The 12,886-nt window shown below is 42.8% G+C and overlaps 1 non-coding gene across 1 annotated transcript; it reads right to left on the bottom strand.

Annotated features, from left to right (window-relative positions):
* Positions 1–10,995: 10,995 nt before the first annotated feature.
* Positions 10,996–11,068, bottom strand: trnak-uuu (transfer RNA lysine (anticodon UUU)). Its single transcript has one exon. It is a non-coding gene; the product is annotated as a tRNA-Lys (tRNA).
* Between the last annotated feature and the right edge of the window lie 1,818 nt (positions 11,069–12,886).

Below are 12,886 nucleotides of genomic sequence, written 5' to 3'. Positions count from 1 at the left end.
TACACAATACTCCAGGTGTGGCCAACCAATGACCTGTACAACTGTAGCAACACCTCCCTGCCCCTGTACTCAAATCCCCTTGCTATGAAGGCCTACATGCCATTTGCTTTCTTAACCGCCTGGTTCCATAAACAAATTCATTTGGAGCAAATGAAACAGGAGATTTAGGAGATCCCAATACAGGGTAATTAGGAGAGGGCAGTATCACCGTGGAACGTTGGTGCAGGCTCTAGAAACTGGAAAATTTGGAGCCAGATCCAGAAACAAGTGAATTAGCTGATCCTGTCGATTGGGAATTAGGAGAGCGCACCAAAAACAATACAATTGGAGCTATATATATCGGAGAACTAGTGAACACATGAAAAGGGTAATTAGGTGCAAGAAAAACAGGGCAATTTCGAACCCCAAGAAACAGAAGAATTAGGAGCTGCAGGAACAGGAGAACTAGGAACTAAAGAGATTGTGGAATTAGCTCCAGAAACATAGGTTCTGGAGAAACATTAGCTCCAGAAACATTAGCTCCACCAGCAGCTGAATTAGCTACCGAAACAGGGGTATTAAATCTAGGAACAAGGTAATTTGGAGCCGCAGAAAGAGGGGAAGTTGGAGCTCCTGGAACACGGGTATTCGTGCAGAAAGAAGGGAATTAGCTCCAGAAATAGAGCCATTGACTCCAGAAACAGTGGAATTAGCTCGAGAAGGAAGAAAGTAAGAGTTACAGGAAGTGGTGAATTATCAGCTCCAGAAACAGTGGAATTCGCTCCAGAAACAGGCCACTGCGGAGCTGCAATCACAGGGTAAGCATGGGCTCCAGGAGCATGGGAATAATCACTGTACAGCGCAGATAGATCCAGAAACAGGGAGTTGTGTTTAGAAATATATAGTTACATTCAAAAAAAGAGAATTAGCTCTTCCTCTAGGGGAGCGCACCATAACAGGACAATTCTGAGCCATATATACCGGCAAAATACAGAGGTGTAAAGGACAATTCCGTGCTTCATAAATTGCACAATTTGGAGCTCCACAAAAAGCGAAATTATCATCTCCACAGGAATTTCCACCAGAAAAAACGTATTCCCTTCAGAAACAGTTGAGTTAGCAAGAGAAACAAGGGAGTTACTTCCAGAAACAGATGCATTAGTAGATCCACAATCTGGATATCTGGAACTCCAGAAAATGATGAGCTCCAGAAACAGGGGAATTAGTTCCAGGAACAGGGGAATTAGGAGCTGCAGAGAGTGGAATTACTAGTTCCAGGAATACTGGAATTAGTTCAGCAAATAAGGATATTAGCTCCAGGAACAGAGGAATTAGGTCTAGAAAGATGTGAATTAGGATTTACAGAAATTGCGGAATTGCGCACTGCAGAAATGAGAAATTAGGAGCTCCAGAAACATGGGATTTTAATCAGTACAGCGAAAGTTGCTATTGAAATAATTGAATCACATTTAGAAAGAGAAGCGTTGTCTCATGAAACAGATGAACTAGTTTTTCCTGCAGCAGGGAATTAGGAGAGCGCACCAGAAGCAGAATACTTCGGCGCTAAATATAGCGAGAAATGGTAGCCACATAAAAAGCACAGATGCTTCATAAACAGCGCAATTTGAAGCTGCAGAAACAGTGGAATTACTTTCTCCACAAAACAACTGAAATAGCTCCAGAAACAGGCGAACTAGAACCTGCATAACTTGGGGTAGTCAGAGCTCCAGCAACAGCGGCATTGTGAGCTCTCGTAAGATTTGATTTAGCAGCTCCAAGAACATTGAAATTAACACCTAACAAGCGAAATAGCTCCACGAACATTGGAATGGGATATTCTTAGTTACCGGAATTAATTCCAGAAACCGCGGATTTAGCTGCAGAAATATTGGAAATAACTCTACAAACTGGGGAATTAAGTGCTCCAGAAACACCAGAATTCGGAGCTGCAGAGAGAGGGAAATTATGCCCAGAAGTATCGCCATTATATACAGAAAGAGAGAATTAGGTGCTCCAGAAACAGAGGACACTTCAGCTACAGATACAAGATGATTTGCTCCAGGAACAGGGGAATTTGCTCCAGTCGCAGAGGAATTCGGAGCTCCAGCGACTGCGAAATTAGTAGCCCCGGGAATGTTGGAATTAGCTCCAGAAACAACGCAATTCTCTCCAGAAACAGGGGAATTGGTTTTATAACGAACAGAGTAAGCTCTAGAAAGAGGAGACTTAGCTGTCCCTGCAGCAGGGGATTTAGGAGAGCGCACCATAAATAGGACATTTCGGAGATATATATATATATATATATATATATATATATATATATATAACTAGTAGACACTTAAATACGAAAATTAGGTGCTTCATAAATAGCGCAATTTGGAGCTCCAGAAAAAGGACAATTAGGAGCTCCACAAACAGTCTGCTCCTCCATCCATTTATTGAGAAGGTGCTCCAGACCATTTTATAGCTACAGTCTGCTCCTCCATCCAGTTATTCAGAAGCTGTTTCAGACCCTGTTACAGCAGCAGTCAGCTTCTCCATCCTGTTATTGAGAAGCTGTTCGAGTCCCAGTTACAGCAGCAGTGTGCTCCTCCATCCAGTTATTGAGAAGCTGTTTCAGAACCTGTTACAGTAGCAATCTTCTCCATCCAGTTGTTGAGAAGCTGTTCCAGACCCAGTTATAGCAGCAGTCTGCCGCTCCATCCAGTTATTGAGAAGCTGTTCCAGACCCTGTTACAGCAGCAATCTTTTCCATCCAATTATTGAGAAGCTTTTCCAGACCCAGTTACAGCAGCAGTCTGCTCCTCCATCCCGTGATTGAGAAGCTGTTCCACACCCTGTTACAGAAGCAGACTGCTCCTCCATCCAGTTATTGAGCAGTTGTACCTGCCCTGGTATAGCAGCAGTCTGTTCCTCCATCCAATTATTGAGCAGATGTTCCAGACCTGTTACAGCAGCATTCTGCTCCTCCATCCAGTTATTGAGAAGGTGTTCCTGCATCCAGTTATTGAGAAGGTGTTCCAGCCCATGTTATTGCTGCAGTCTGCTCCTCCATCCAGTTGTTCAGAAGCTGTTCCAGACCCAGTTACAGCAGCAGTCAGCTTCTCTATCCAGTTATTGAGAAGTTGTTCGAGACACAGTTACAGCAGCAGTTTGCTCCTCCATCCAGTTATTGAGAAGCTGTTCCAGACCCTGTTACAGAAGCTATCTTCTCCATCCAGTTATTGAGAAGCTGTTCCAGACCCTGTTACAGAAGCAATCTTCTCCATCCAGTTGTTGAGAAGCTGTTCCAGACCCTGTTACAGAAGCAATCTTCTCCATCCAGTTATTGAGAAGCTATTCCATACTGGTGGGGCGATGGTTCATCTGGGAATGCAGTGCTAGCTAATTCCACAGTACCACTGCTGTCACAGCTGCACAGGGGGGCGGGGGTTGTGGGAGAAGAGTGTTAGAGCAATAATAGTAAAATGTTCATTTGTTAGTGGAGCAGACAGGCCACATACGACATTCCAGTATGATATGTTGCCAACATGGTGCAGAGTCAATGTTTTAACTGAGCGGCTGCAGGGGATAGATGGGGGGAGTGAGTGAACAGTCAAAGGCTGTGGTCCATTATAGTACCAATGATATCGGAAGAAAGATGGATCAGGCACTGCAGGTAGTTTCTAGAGAGCTAGGAGAGAGATTAAAAAGCAGGACCCCAAAAGTAGTAATTTCCGGATTACTCCCAACGCCACGTGTCAGTGATGAGTATGATGTTATACCTATTATGGAGACATGGCTGAAATAATAGCAGGTATGGTAGGTCAACATTTCTGCTGATATGATTTTTAGGTGGGAGAAAGAGGGGGATAAAAACGAGGGGAGGAGATACGTCCAATTGTTGATAAAGAAACCGTTGCAGCTGAGGAGAGATAATATGCTTGATGGATCATCAATTCTAGACAGATGGAATCAATTGAACAACATAACCGCGGCGATCACACTGCTGGGAGGGTATTTCATCCGCTGCCAGTCAGAATGAGAGAGAAGAACAAAATTGTTGGCAAAGTTATAGGGGAGGAATAGGAGTCGGTTCCAACTACACTAATCTTAACTGGGATAGAATTAGTGCGAATTAAATATAGTGGCAGAATTACTAAAATGCATTCAGGAGATCTTTATTTCCCATTTTGTTGCCAGCCAAAGAAGGGAGGGGGCGATTCTGACTTAGTTTTAGTTCATGAAGCTGAGCGGATGGAAGGGGTATCAGTAGCAGAGTATTTTGGTACTAGTGATCATAATTCAGTTAGATTTAGTGTAGTGATGGAAAAATACAAGTTTAGACAAGAAATAAATACTCTCAATTGGGGAAAAGTTAATTCTGTTCAGCAGAGATAGGATTTAGCCAACGTTGACTGGAAACAGATATGTGAAGCCAAAACGGTGCCAGAGTATTGGGAGGCATTCAAGCAGCAGATCCTCAGGTTTCCGAGCAAGTACGTTCCCTTAAGGAAACAGGGTTGGACTTGCAAATTCAGAGCTCCCTTGAAACCAAGGGGTTTACAGGGTAGGATAGAGGAAAATATGGGGCTTATGCCATAGCGATGCATCAATGCGTCAGGAACACTAGAAGATTATAGGAAGTGCAAACGTGAAATTAAAAAGGAAATTAGGAAAGCAAAGTGAGTGCATGAAAATATTTTGGCAAGTAAAATCAACGAAAACCCAAAGTTTTATAATTACATTAAGAGCAAGACGATATCTAAAGATTGGGTAGTGCTCATTAGAGACCGTAAAGTAATGTATGTGCGGAGCTGGAAGATTTGTTTATGGTTCTCAATGAATACTTTGCATTTGTTTACATAAATGAGAGCGGCGATGCAGATGTTTCAATCGGGGGGGAGTTGGGGGGAGGAACGTAAAATATTAAATGAAATAAGCATAGTAAGAGAGGAAGTCTTATGCGGTTTAACAGCTTTGGAAGTGGAAAAATCCACAGGGCCGCGTGGAATGTACTCAGGCTGTTAAGAGAAACAAAAGAGGAAATAGCAGAGGGTCTGACCATAATAATACTCTCTGGCTACAGGTGTGGTGCCAGAGGACTGGAGGACTGCTATTGTCGTATCTTTGTTCAAAAAGGGAGAAAGGGATCGATGATCGATTACAGACGAATCAGCCTAACCTCGGTTGTGGAAAGATTATTGGAAAAAATTCTGAGGAAAATGATAAATATTCTTTTAGAAAGTCTCGGTTTGGTCAAGGAAAGTCAGCATAGATGTTTTCAGGTAAGGTCCTGCATGACTAAATTGATTACATTTTCTGACATGGATTATCCATAAGCGTAGCGCATTTGAGGTAGTGTATATGGATCTTACCAAGGCTTTCGACAAGGTTACATATGGCAGACTGCTCATCAAAGTAAAATCCCATAAAATCCAATGCAAAGTGGCAAGTTTGATTCAAAATGTTCCTGGGGGCAGCAAGCAAAGTTTAATAGATATTTTCGCAACTGAAAGGCTGTTCGAGTGGGGCTCCTCGTGGCTCCTTGCTTTTTGAAGTATACATCAATGAATTAGATGTGAATGAAGGAAGTATGATTAAAACGTTTTCAGATGACACGACCATTAGCTGTGTGGATGATAATGATGAAGAACGTTCTTGAATGCAGCTAGTTATCAATGAAGTGGTCACGTGGGCAGAATCGTGGTGAATGGAATTCAATATGGAGAAGTATTAGGTAATGTATTTGGGGATGGCTAACACTGCAAGGGAATACACATTAAATGGTAGAGCACTGAGAAGTGTACTCTAACAAAGGGAATGTTTAATGTATGTCCACATACCCATGAATGTACCAGCACAGGCAGAAAAGTGCGTTAAGAAGGCATCCGGAATAGTTTCCTGAATTGACGAGGCATAGAATATAAGAGCAGGGAGGTTACGCTTGAACTGTATCATTTACAGCTGGAGTACTGCGTAAAGTTCTGGTCACCATATTGCAGGAAGCACGTGATTGCACGAGACAGGGTACATAGGAGATATACCAGGATGTGGCTTGGAATGGGGAATTTTAGCTGTGGAGAAAGATTAGACAGGCTGGTTTTATTTTCTCTGGAACATAGGAGTCTGAGGGGAGAAGTTGTTCATGTGTTTAATTAGGAGGTGCCGAGATAAAGTGGATCGGAAGGATCTTTTCCCTTAGCAGAGGAGGTCAACAACGAAGAGGCAAATCTTTAAAGTAATGGGTAGGTGATTTAGTGGGGAGTGAGAGGAAATTTTTTCACCTAGATTATGGTGGTGCTGATTGGGGGAGGGGTCGTGAGAGGGGAATTGTCCTTGATCGCACTGCCTGAAAGGGTGGTAGGTGCAAAAACGGTCACCACATTTCGAAAGTATTCGGACGTGTATCTGAAGTGGCGTAACCTACAGGTCTGTGGATCAAGATGTAGAAAGTTGGATAATGCTTGATAGCTCTTTATTGGGCGGTGTAAACGCGACGGACTGAAATGGCCTCCTTCTGTGCTGTAAATTTCAGTGATTCCATGATTCGATGAATAGAAAAAGTGGACATGAAACAGCTCATTGAAGGTAAACCAGTGTCAGAGCAGTGGGAGGCAGTCAAGAAGGAGATACCAGATCAGTGTCACCATGTTCCTGGAAAGAAAAACGGCAACAGTGCCACATCTGGAGCCGCCTGGATGACAAGGTGCATACAGTGAAAGATAAGGCAAAGAGAGGAATCATTTTTCAGCAATCGAGAGCACAGTAGTGCAGAAATCCTCGAGGTGAAATTAAAAATGAATTTTGGGAAGAAAAGAGAAAACATGAAAAATACTGGCACGTTGAATCAAAGAAAACCCAGAGATATTTCACAATTGCATAAACAACAAGTGGATAACGATGGGCAGAATATGGCATTTAGCGACCAAAATGGTAATCTATGTGTGGATGTGGAGTATGTGGGGATGGACTTAAAGAAAGTATTGCAGCGGTTTAATAAAGGAGGGCGACGATGCCAGCGTTAAAGGTAAGAAAGAAGAGAATGTAATATTTATTTGGATAAACATAGTAAGGGAGCAATGATTAAGGGGTTTGGTATCTACAAATTTAAATAAATCTCCAGGACGCAATGAAAGATAAGCAAATGGCGAAATTGCAGAGGCTCTGACGATCATTTGAGCAACCTCCCTTGGTGCAGGAGAGGGAAAAAAAACATTGGATACCTGTTAACGTTGTACCATTATTTAAAAAAGGAGAAAGTGAAACAGTGAATAATTAAATACAGGTAGTTTAATCCTGGTGATGGGAAAATTATTGCAATCAACGCTGAGGGACAGTATAAACCTTCATTTTGAAAGCATCGAATTGTTCAGGGAAGGTCGTGTCTGACTTATTTTAATTGAATTTTTTGAGGAGGTAACAACCAGTTCCGATATGGGCAGTGCATTTGAAGTAATCCACATAGATTTTAACAAACCTTTTGACAAGTCTCACATGGCAGGCTGATCAAAAAACTAAAAGCCCATTGTATTTAAGGGAGTGTGGCAAACCGGATCGACAATTGGCTCAGTGGGAGGAAGAAAATGGTTCATGTATGCTTTTGCGAATGGAAGGCTACTTGCAATGAGGTTCGTAGGATTCAGTTCTCGGTCCCTTGTTTTCTGTAGTTCACATTAATGATTTAGACATAAATGTAGGGAGCATGGTAAAGAAGTTCACAAAAGATACAAAAATTGTCTGTGTGTTTGACAGTGAGGAAGGAAGTTTAGAATGCAGGAAAATATCGATTGACCAGTCAGTTGGGTAGAAAAGATAAACATGGCAATCATTCCAGGGAAGTGTGAGCTCATACAATCTATGAGGTGCAACAAGGCAAAATATACTCAAAATAGCAGGGATACTGAGAGGTATGGAAGAACAAAGGGACCTTCGAGTGTATGCCCTCAGATCCTTAAAGTTAGAAGACAGGTCGATTATGTAGCTCAAAAAGCCTATGGAATCCTTTATTTATTAGCCAAAGGATAGAATGTAAGAGCAGGGTAGATACGGAACAACTGCAAAACAATAGTTAAGGCATAGCGAGAGTACTGCCGCAGTTCTATTCACTACTTACAGGAAATATTTGATTGCACTCGAGAGGGCACAGTGGACATTACGAGGATGTTGAATAAACTGGAAAACTGAAGCTATGAGGAAAGTTTGGATGAACTATGTTTTATTTTAATTGGAATTGAGGAGTCTGATGAAATATTGAATTGAAGTGCATGAACTATGTGGGCCCTAGATAGAATGGGTAGCAAGGACATTAGAAAGAGTATTTGCCTTAGGTGAGTAGTCAAAAATCAGGCGCATCGATGCAATTAGTTTGTATCATGATTAGAAAGGAGATAAGGGGAATACATTTATCCAGATGATGATGGGTGTCTGGAACTCACTAGCTGAAAGGGTGGTAGACGCACAAACCCTCACCATTATTTATAACGTACTTGGAAGCGCACTTAAAGAACCGTATCCAACAGGGCTACGGACCTCGTGTTGAAGGTCGGTTTAGGGCTGTTAGCTATTTGTCGGCGGGCAGAGACACAATGAGACAAATGGCTTCACTTAGTGTCGTATTATTTCTATTATTCTATCAGGAGAAAGTGTTAGAAAGATTCAGAGATTTCGAAAGAGAATAAGAGCCTAGAGCCCAGGCAGCTGAAGGTACGGCCATGAATGGTTGAGTGATTATAATCAGGGATGCTCAACGAGACAGGATTAGAGGAGTGAAGATTTGTCAAGGATTTATGGAGCTGGAGGAGAAGACAGAGATAGGGCGGGGCGAGGAAATGGAGCGGTTTGAAAGCAAGGATGAGATTTTATTATCGATGAGGTGCTTAACCGGGAGTGAATGTAGGTCAGTGAGCACAGGGGCGATGGGTGAAAGGGCGTAGTGCCAGTTAGGGTACAGGCAGTCTACTTTCTGGATGACCACAAGTTTTCATAGTGTAGAACGTGGGTGGCCACCCAGGAGTGCATTGGAATAGTCCATTCCAGGGGCAACAAATGCATGGATAAGGATTTTAACAGCAGACGCGCTGAAGCTAGGATTGAGACGGCTGATGTTACGCACGTGGGAAACTCCATAACTCAGATGTAAAAGGTTGGCAACCAGCGAGGAAGGATTTGGTTGCATGCAGTCCGCGGTTTAGTTTAATGGACTGTGATTTAAGTTATGGGATTGAGGAGGATTTGGAAGGAAGTCAAGAAGCAAAGAAACTTCCTGACGGCAGCAGAAAAGCTGTCGAGGAGGAAGCGCACGGAATGGAGATTAACTTTGGAATTCTCGTTTCTCAATCATTGAACGGTTCACAGCCGTTGATTTGTTTGGAGTGCAAGGAATGGGTACAATTGAGGTCTCATAACCTCAGGAAGCATAGAGAGGGAGGAAGGAAGGTTCACCAGACTGATTCCTGGGATGTTGCGATTGTTCGATGACAAGAGTTGAGTGGACCATGATTATACTCGCTCGAGTTTCGAATAATGAGAGCTGAACTCATTGAAATATGCAACATTCTTACAGTGCTTGACAGCATAAATGCAGAGAGGACGTTTTACTCTGTCTTGCGAGTCGAGAACCAGGGGGCACTGTCTCAGAATAAAAGATCTGCTATTTAGGACGGAAATCAGGAGAAACGTTTAAAACTCAGAGGATGATGAATTTTTTGAATTATATACAACATAAGGCTGTGGAGGTTCAGTCTTTGAATAAATAAATGACAGCGATCGATAGATTATGGGATATTAAGGGCAGTAAGGGATGATCATGTTAAATGGTGGAGGAGGCTCGAGGGGCCGGATGGCCGACTCTTGCTCCTATTTCTTATGTTCCTTTGACTAATACACATCAACATCCTGGGCGTCATCATTGACAAAGTAGATGTGGGCAATCCTGGCGAGCTCAGTCTGTAGAGCATGAGATTTTTAATTTTAAGGTCAAGTGTTCGAGCCCCACCTTGCGTGAATTATTTTCCTTAAACTTTTATGTTACTTTCACGCGAATTAACCCACACATTCAAAAAGTAGTTAGATTTGTCCCTTATGTCTAAAAGGATCAATGGGTATGGAGAGAAAGCAGGAAAGGGGTAGTGAGGGAATGATCAGCTATGATCATAGTGAATGTTGGTGCAGGCTCGAAGGGCCGAATGGCCTACTACTGCACCTATTTTCTATGTTTCTATGTTTCCCCTTGTGGGGGAATCTAGAACTTGGGGGCACAGTTTCAAAATAAGGGGTCATAAGAACATAAGAAGTCGGAGCAGGAGTCGGCCACATGGTCCCTCGATCCTGCTCCACCATTCAATACGATCGTGGCTGATCCCCATAACCCCTTATTCCCTGAAGGTTTAAGGGTCGCCCATTTAAAACGGAGATGAGGAGGAATTTCTTCTCTCAGAGGGTGGTGAATCTTTGGAGCTCTCTGCCCCAGAGAGCTGTGGAGGCTGGGTCATTGAATATATTTCAGGTGGAGATGGACAGATTTTTGGATGAGGCCATATGGATTGAATTGGTGAACAGAAAACGGGCAATCACACGACTGGGAATGTACGGCACACCCCCGAACATCCAGAGGGAGATATAGGGTCTGGTTGTTGTGATTCAGCAAGGAAACTATCGATCCTGGAGGACAAATACTCTGTTCCAAAGGAAACGGACCCAGCCTCTCCAATCGATCAGTTAATTAATGATGTTTTCGCGTGAAAGCAACAGAAAAGTTTAACAAAACTTATTCGCCCAACCCTGAACCCACGACCCTGAGATTAAAAGTCTCAAGCTTTACCGACTGAGCTAGCCTGGCTGGGCAAATGTGGCATCCTTGACGTATGTCAAATATTGTGGGTGGATTAATGATGATTGAAATCATGATTGAGTATCTCACAAACTTGAATTATGGTGTTCATTCAGTTCGCATTTCTTTAATTGTGCAAAAGAAGATTGTGGGTTATTTAATGATGTTTTTCCATGAAAGCTGCATTAAATTAAAATAAATGTAATCCCCTGACGTGGGGCTCGGACCCACGACCCTGAGATTAAAAGTCTCATACTCTACCGACTGAGCTAGCCGGGCTTCTGCCCAACGCAGATTTTTATCGCTCATTGCAGCCAGGCGCCTGTTGGCTCCGCCCCAGATGTTGAAACTTGCTGTTGAAACTTGTGTCGTGTTTGTCACGTTTGCTTTGCACGCAAAAGGTCCCTGGTTCAATCCCGGGCAGAAACATTATGTTTAAACTTTCTGTGGATGAACAATCGGAGGCGAGTTTAGTCTCCTGGAAAATGCTGCCTGACCTGCTGAGATTTCCAGCATTTGCTGTTTTTATTTGCTATTTATTCTCCTGGCAAAAGGGCTCCCTTATTCATTAATTGCTCTTTATTTCACTTCAATAAATGGATAACATTGACTGAGAGAAAACGGATCCACCGGGGAACTTTTGCGTGTGAGGCCAACGTGATATCCTTACACTGCAGCCCATCAAAGGGCGAGAAACCACTGAATATAAAGGATGAGCTGACAAATATCAGGGGCAGTGCAGTCTGGTCAACGTCACACCCTCCTTTCTTATTCAGCAGAGGCATGAACGGGAGTCAGACGCCACAAAGTTTCATTAAAGACACAAATACAAGTAACACTTGCAAATCTTTTCAGTGTAAAATTCTTTCACTTTATTTGAAATCCTATTGCGTTGAATCTGCAAATACGCACGGTGGGATATTATCTTCACTACTGATTGTATTTTGTGTTCACGATAGGAATAACCGGTGCTGTTAAATTTGATAATAAATTTGCCACAGATCCCTGAAGACTTTGAACCAGAAAGCTAAAATACAGTGAGTAAAATGGGATATGGTTTTCGAGTTAAGATGCAAAGCACAGGACTAATGATTGAAGTATGGACTGTTCCTGCGTTAGCATTTGTTTAATTGTGCAACAGAAGGTGAGGGGTTAATTATTGATGGTTTCCCGTGAAAGCAAGAGAAAAGTTTGAGAAGAAATCATACGGTGCCTGTCAGGTGAGCGCTGCCTGTGATATCTGGTGGGAATGGGAGGGGATTTTAAAGCCCCTTGTATGCAGAATCTTCATATAGTAAAACATCGCCAGCTCACTGTGTAGGTCTCATGGTGCAACGGTAGCGTGTCTGAATCCAGATCCGAAGGTTGTGCGTTCACATCACTTCGGGGTCACTGTCCTCTTGGACATTTTCCTTCCAGAATTATTGTTTCCTTGGCTGTTTGGCAATAACCAGACCCTTACTCCAAGGTCTGTCTAACTGTTTCCCCGGTGTCAGGCAGAGATACGATTTCTGCCCTGATTTATTTCATGTGACAGGACACAAAAGTTCAAAATCAACCTGCAGGTGGACATAGGCAGCACTGAATATTCAGGATGGCCGAGCGGTGTAAGGTGCTGTGTTCAGGTCACTGTTTCCTCTGGAAATGTCGGTTTATGTCCCACTTCTGACATTTCTTATATTTAATCATTAAGCGGAATCCATTTGTTTTGTCACCACCAACTTCTTAAAGGTACGATTCAGCAGTCCACCTGCTCGCTTAACATTTCCGTCTGACCTGGTACTGAAGTTTGTTCATTCTTTTGTAGACCGGCAATCATATATTTTGCCCTGAGCATGTGAGGAACTTTTATCCCGATCTCATTGGGTTTAATTTTGGTAATCTGGTGCTAAAAGTGGGGATGTTTCTGCAGTGCAATGGTTAACACGTTCGCCTCACAAACGAAAGCACTTCGGGGGGAAATATTTTCTGGAGCTTTCTCATGCATGTTCAGAGGAGAGTTTGTTCTCCTGTGAAAGGTCAAGAGATCATACGAACGTAAGCGTTAGGAACAGGAGTCAGCCAATCGTCTCATTTTCAAGTTTTCAAGATCTTTCC

Source organism: Pristiophorus japonicus, unplaced genomic scaffold (genome assembly GCF_044704955.1).
Source record: "Pristiophorus japonicus isolate sPriJap1 unplaced genomic scaffold, sPriJap1.hap1 HAP1_SCAFFOLD_92, whole genome shotgun sequence".
Classification (NCBI taxonomy): Eukaryota; Metazoa; Chordata; class Chondrichthyes; family Pristiophoridae; genus Pristiophorus; species Pristiophorus japonicus.
This window is presented reverse-complemented; position numbering and strand designations above follow the sequence as displayed.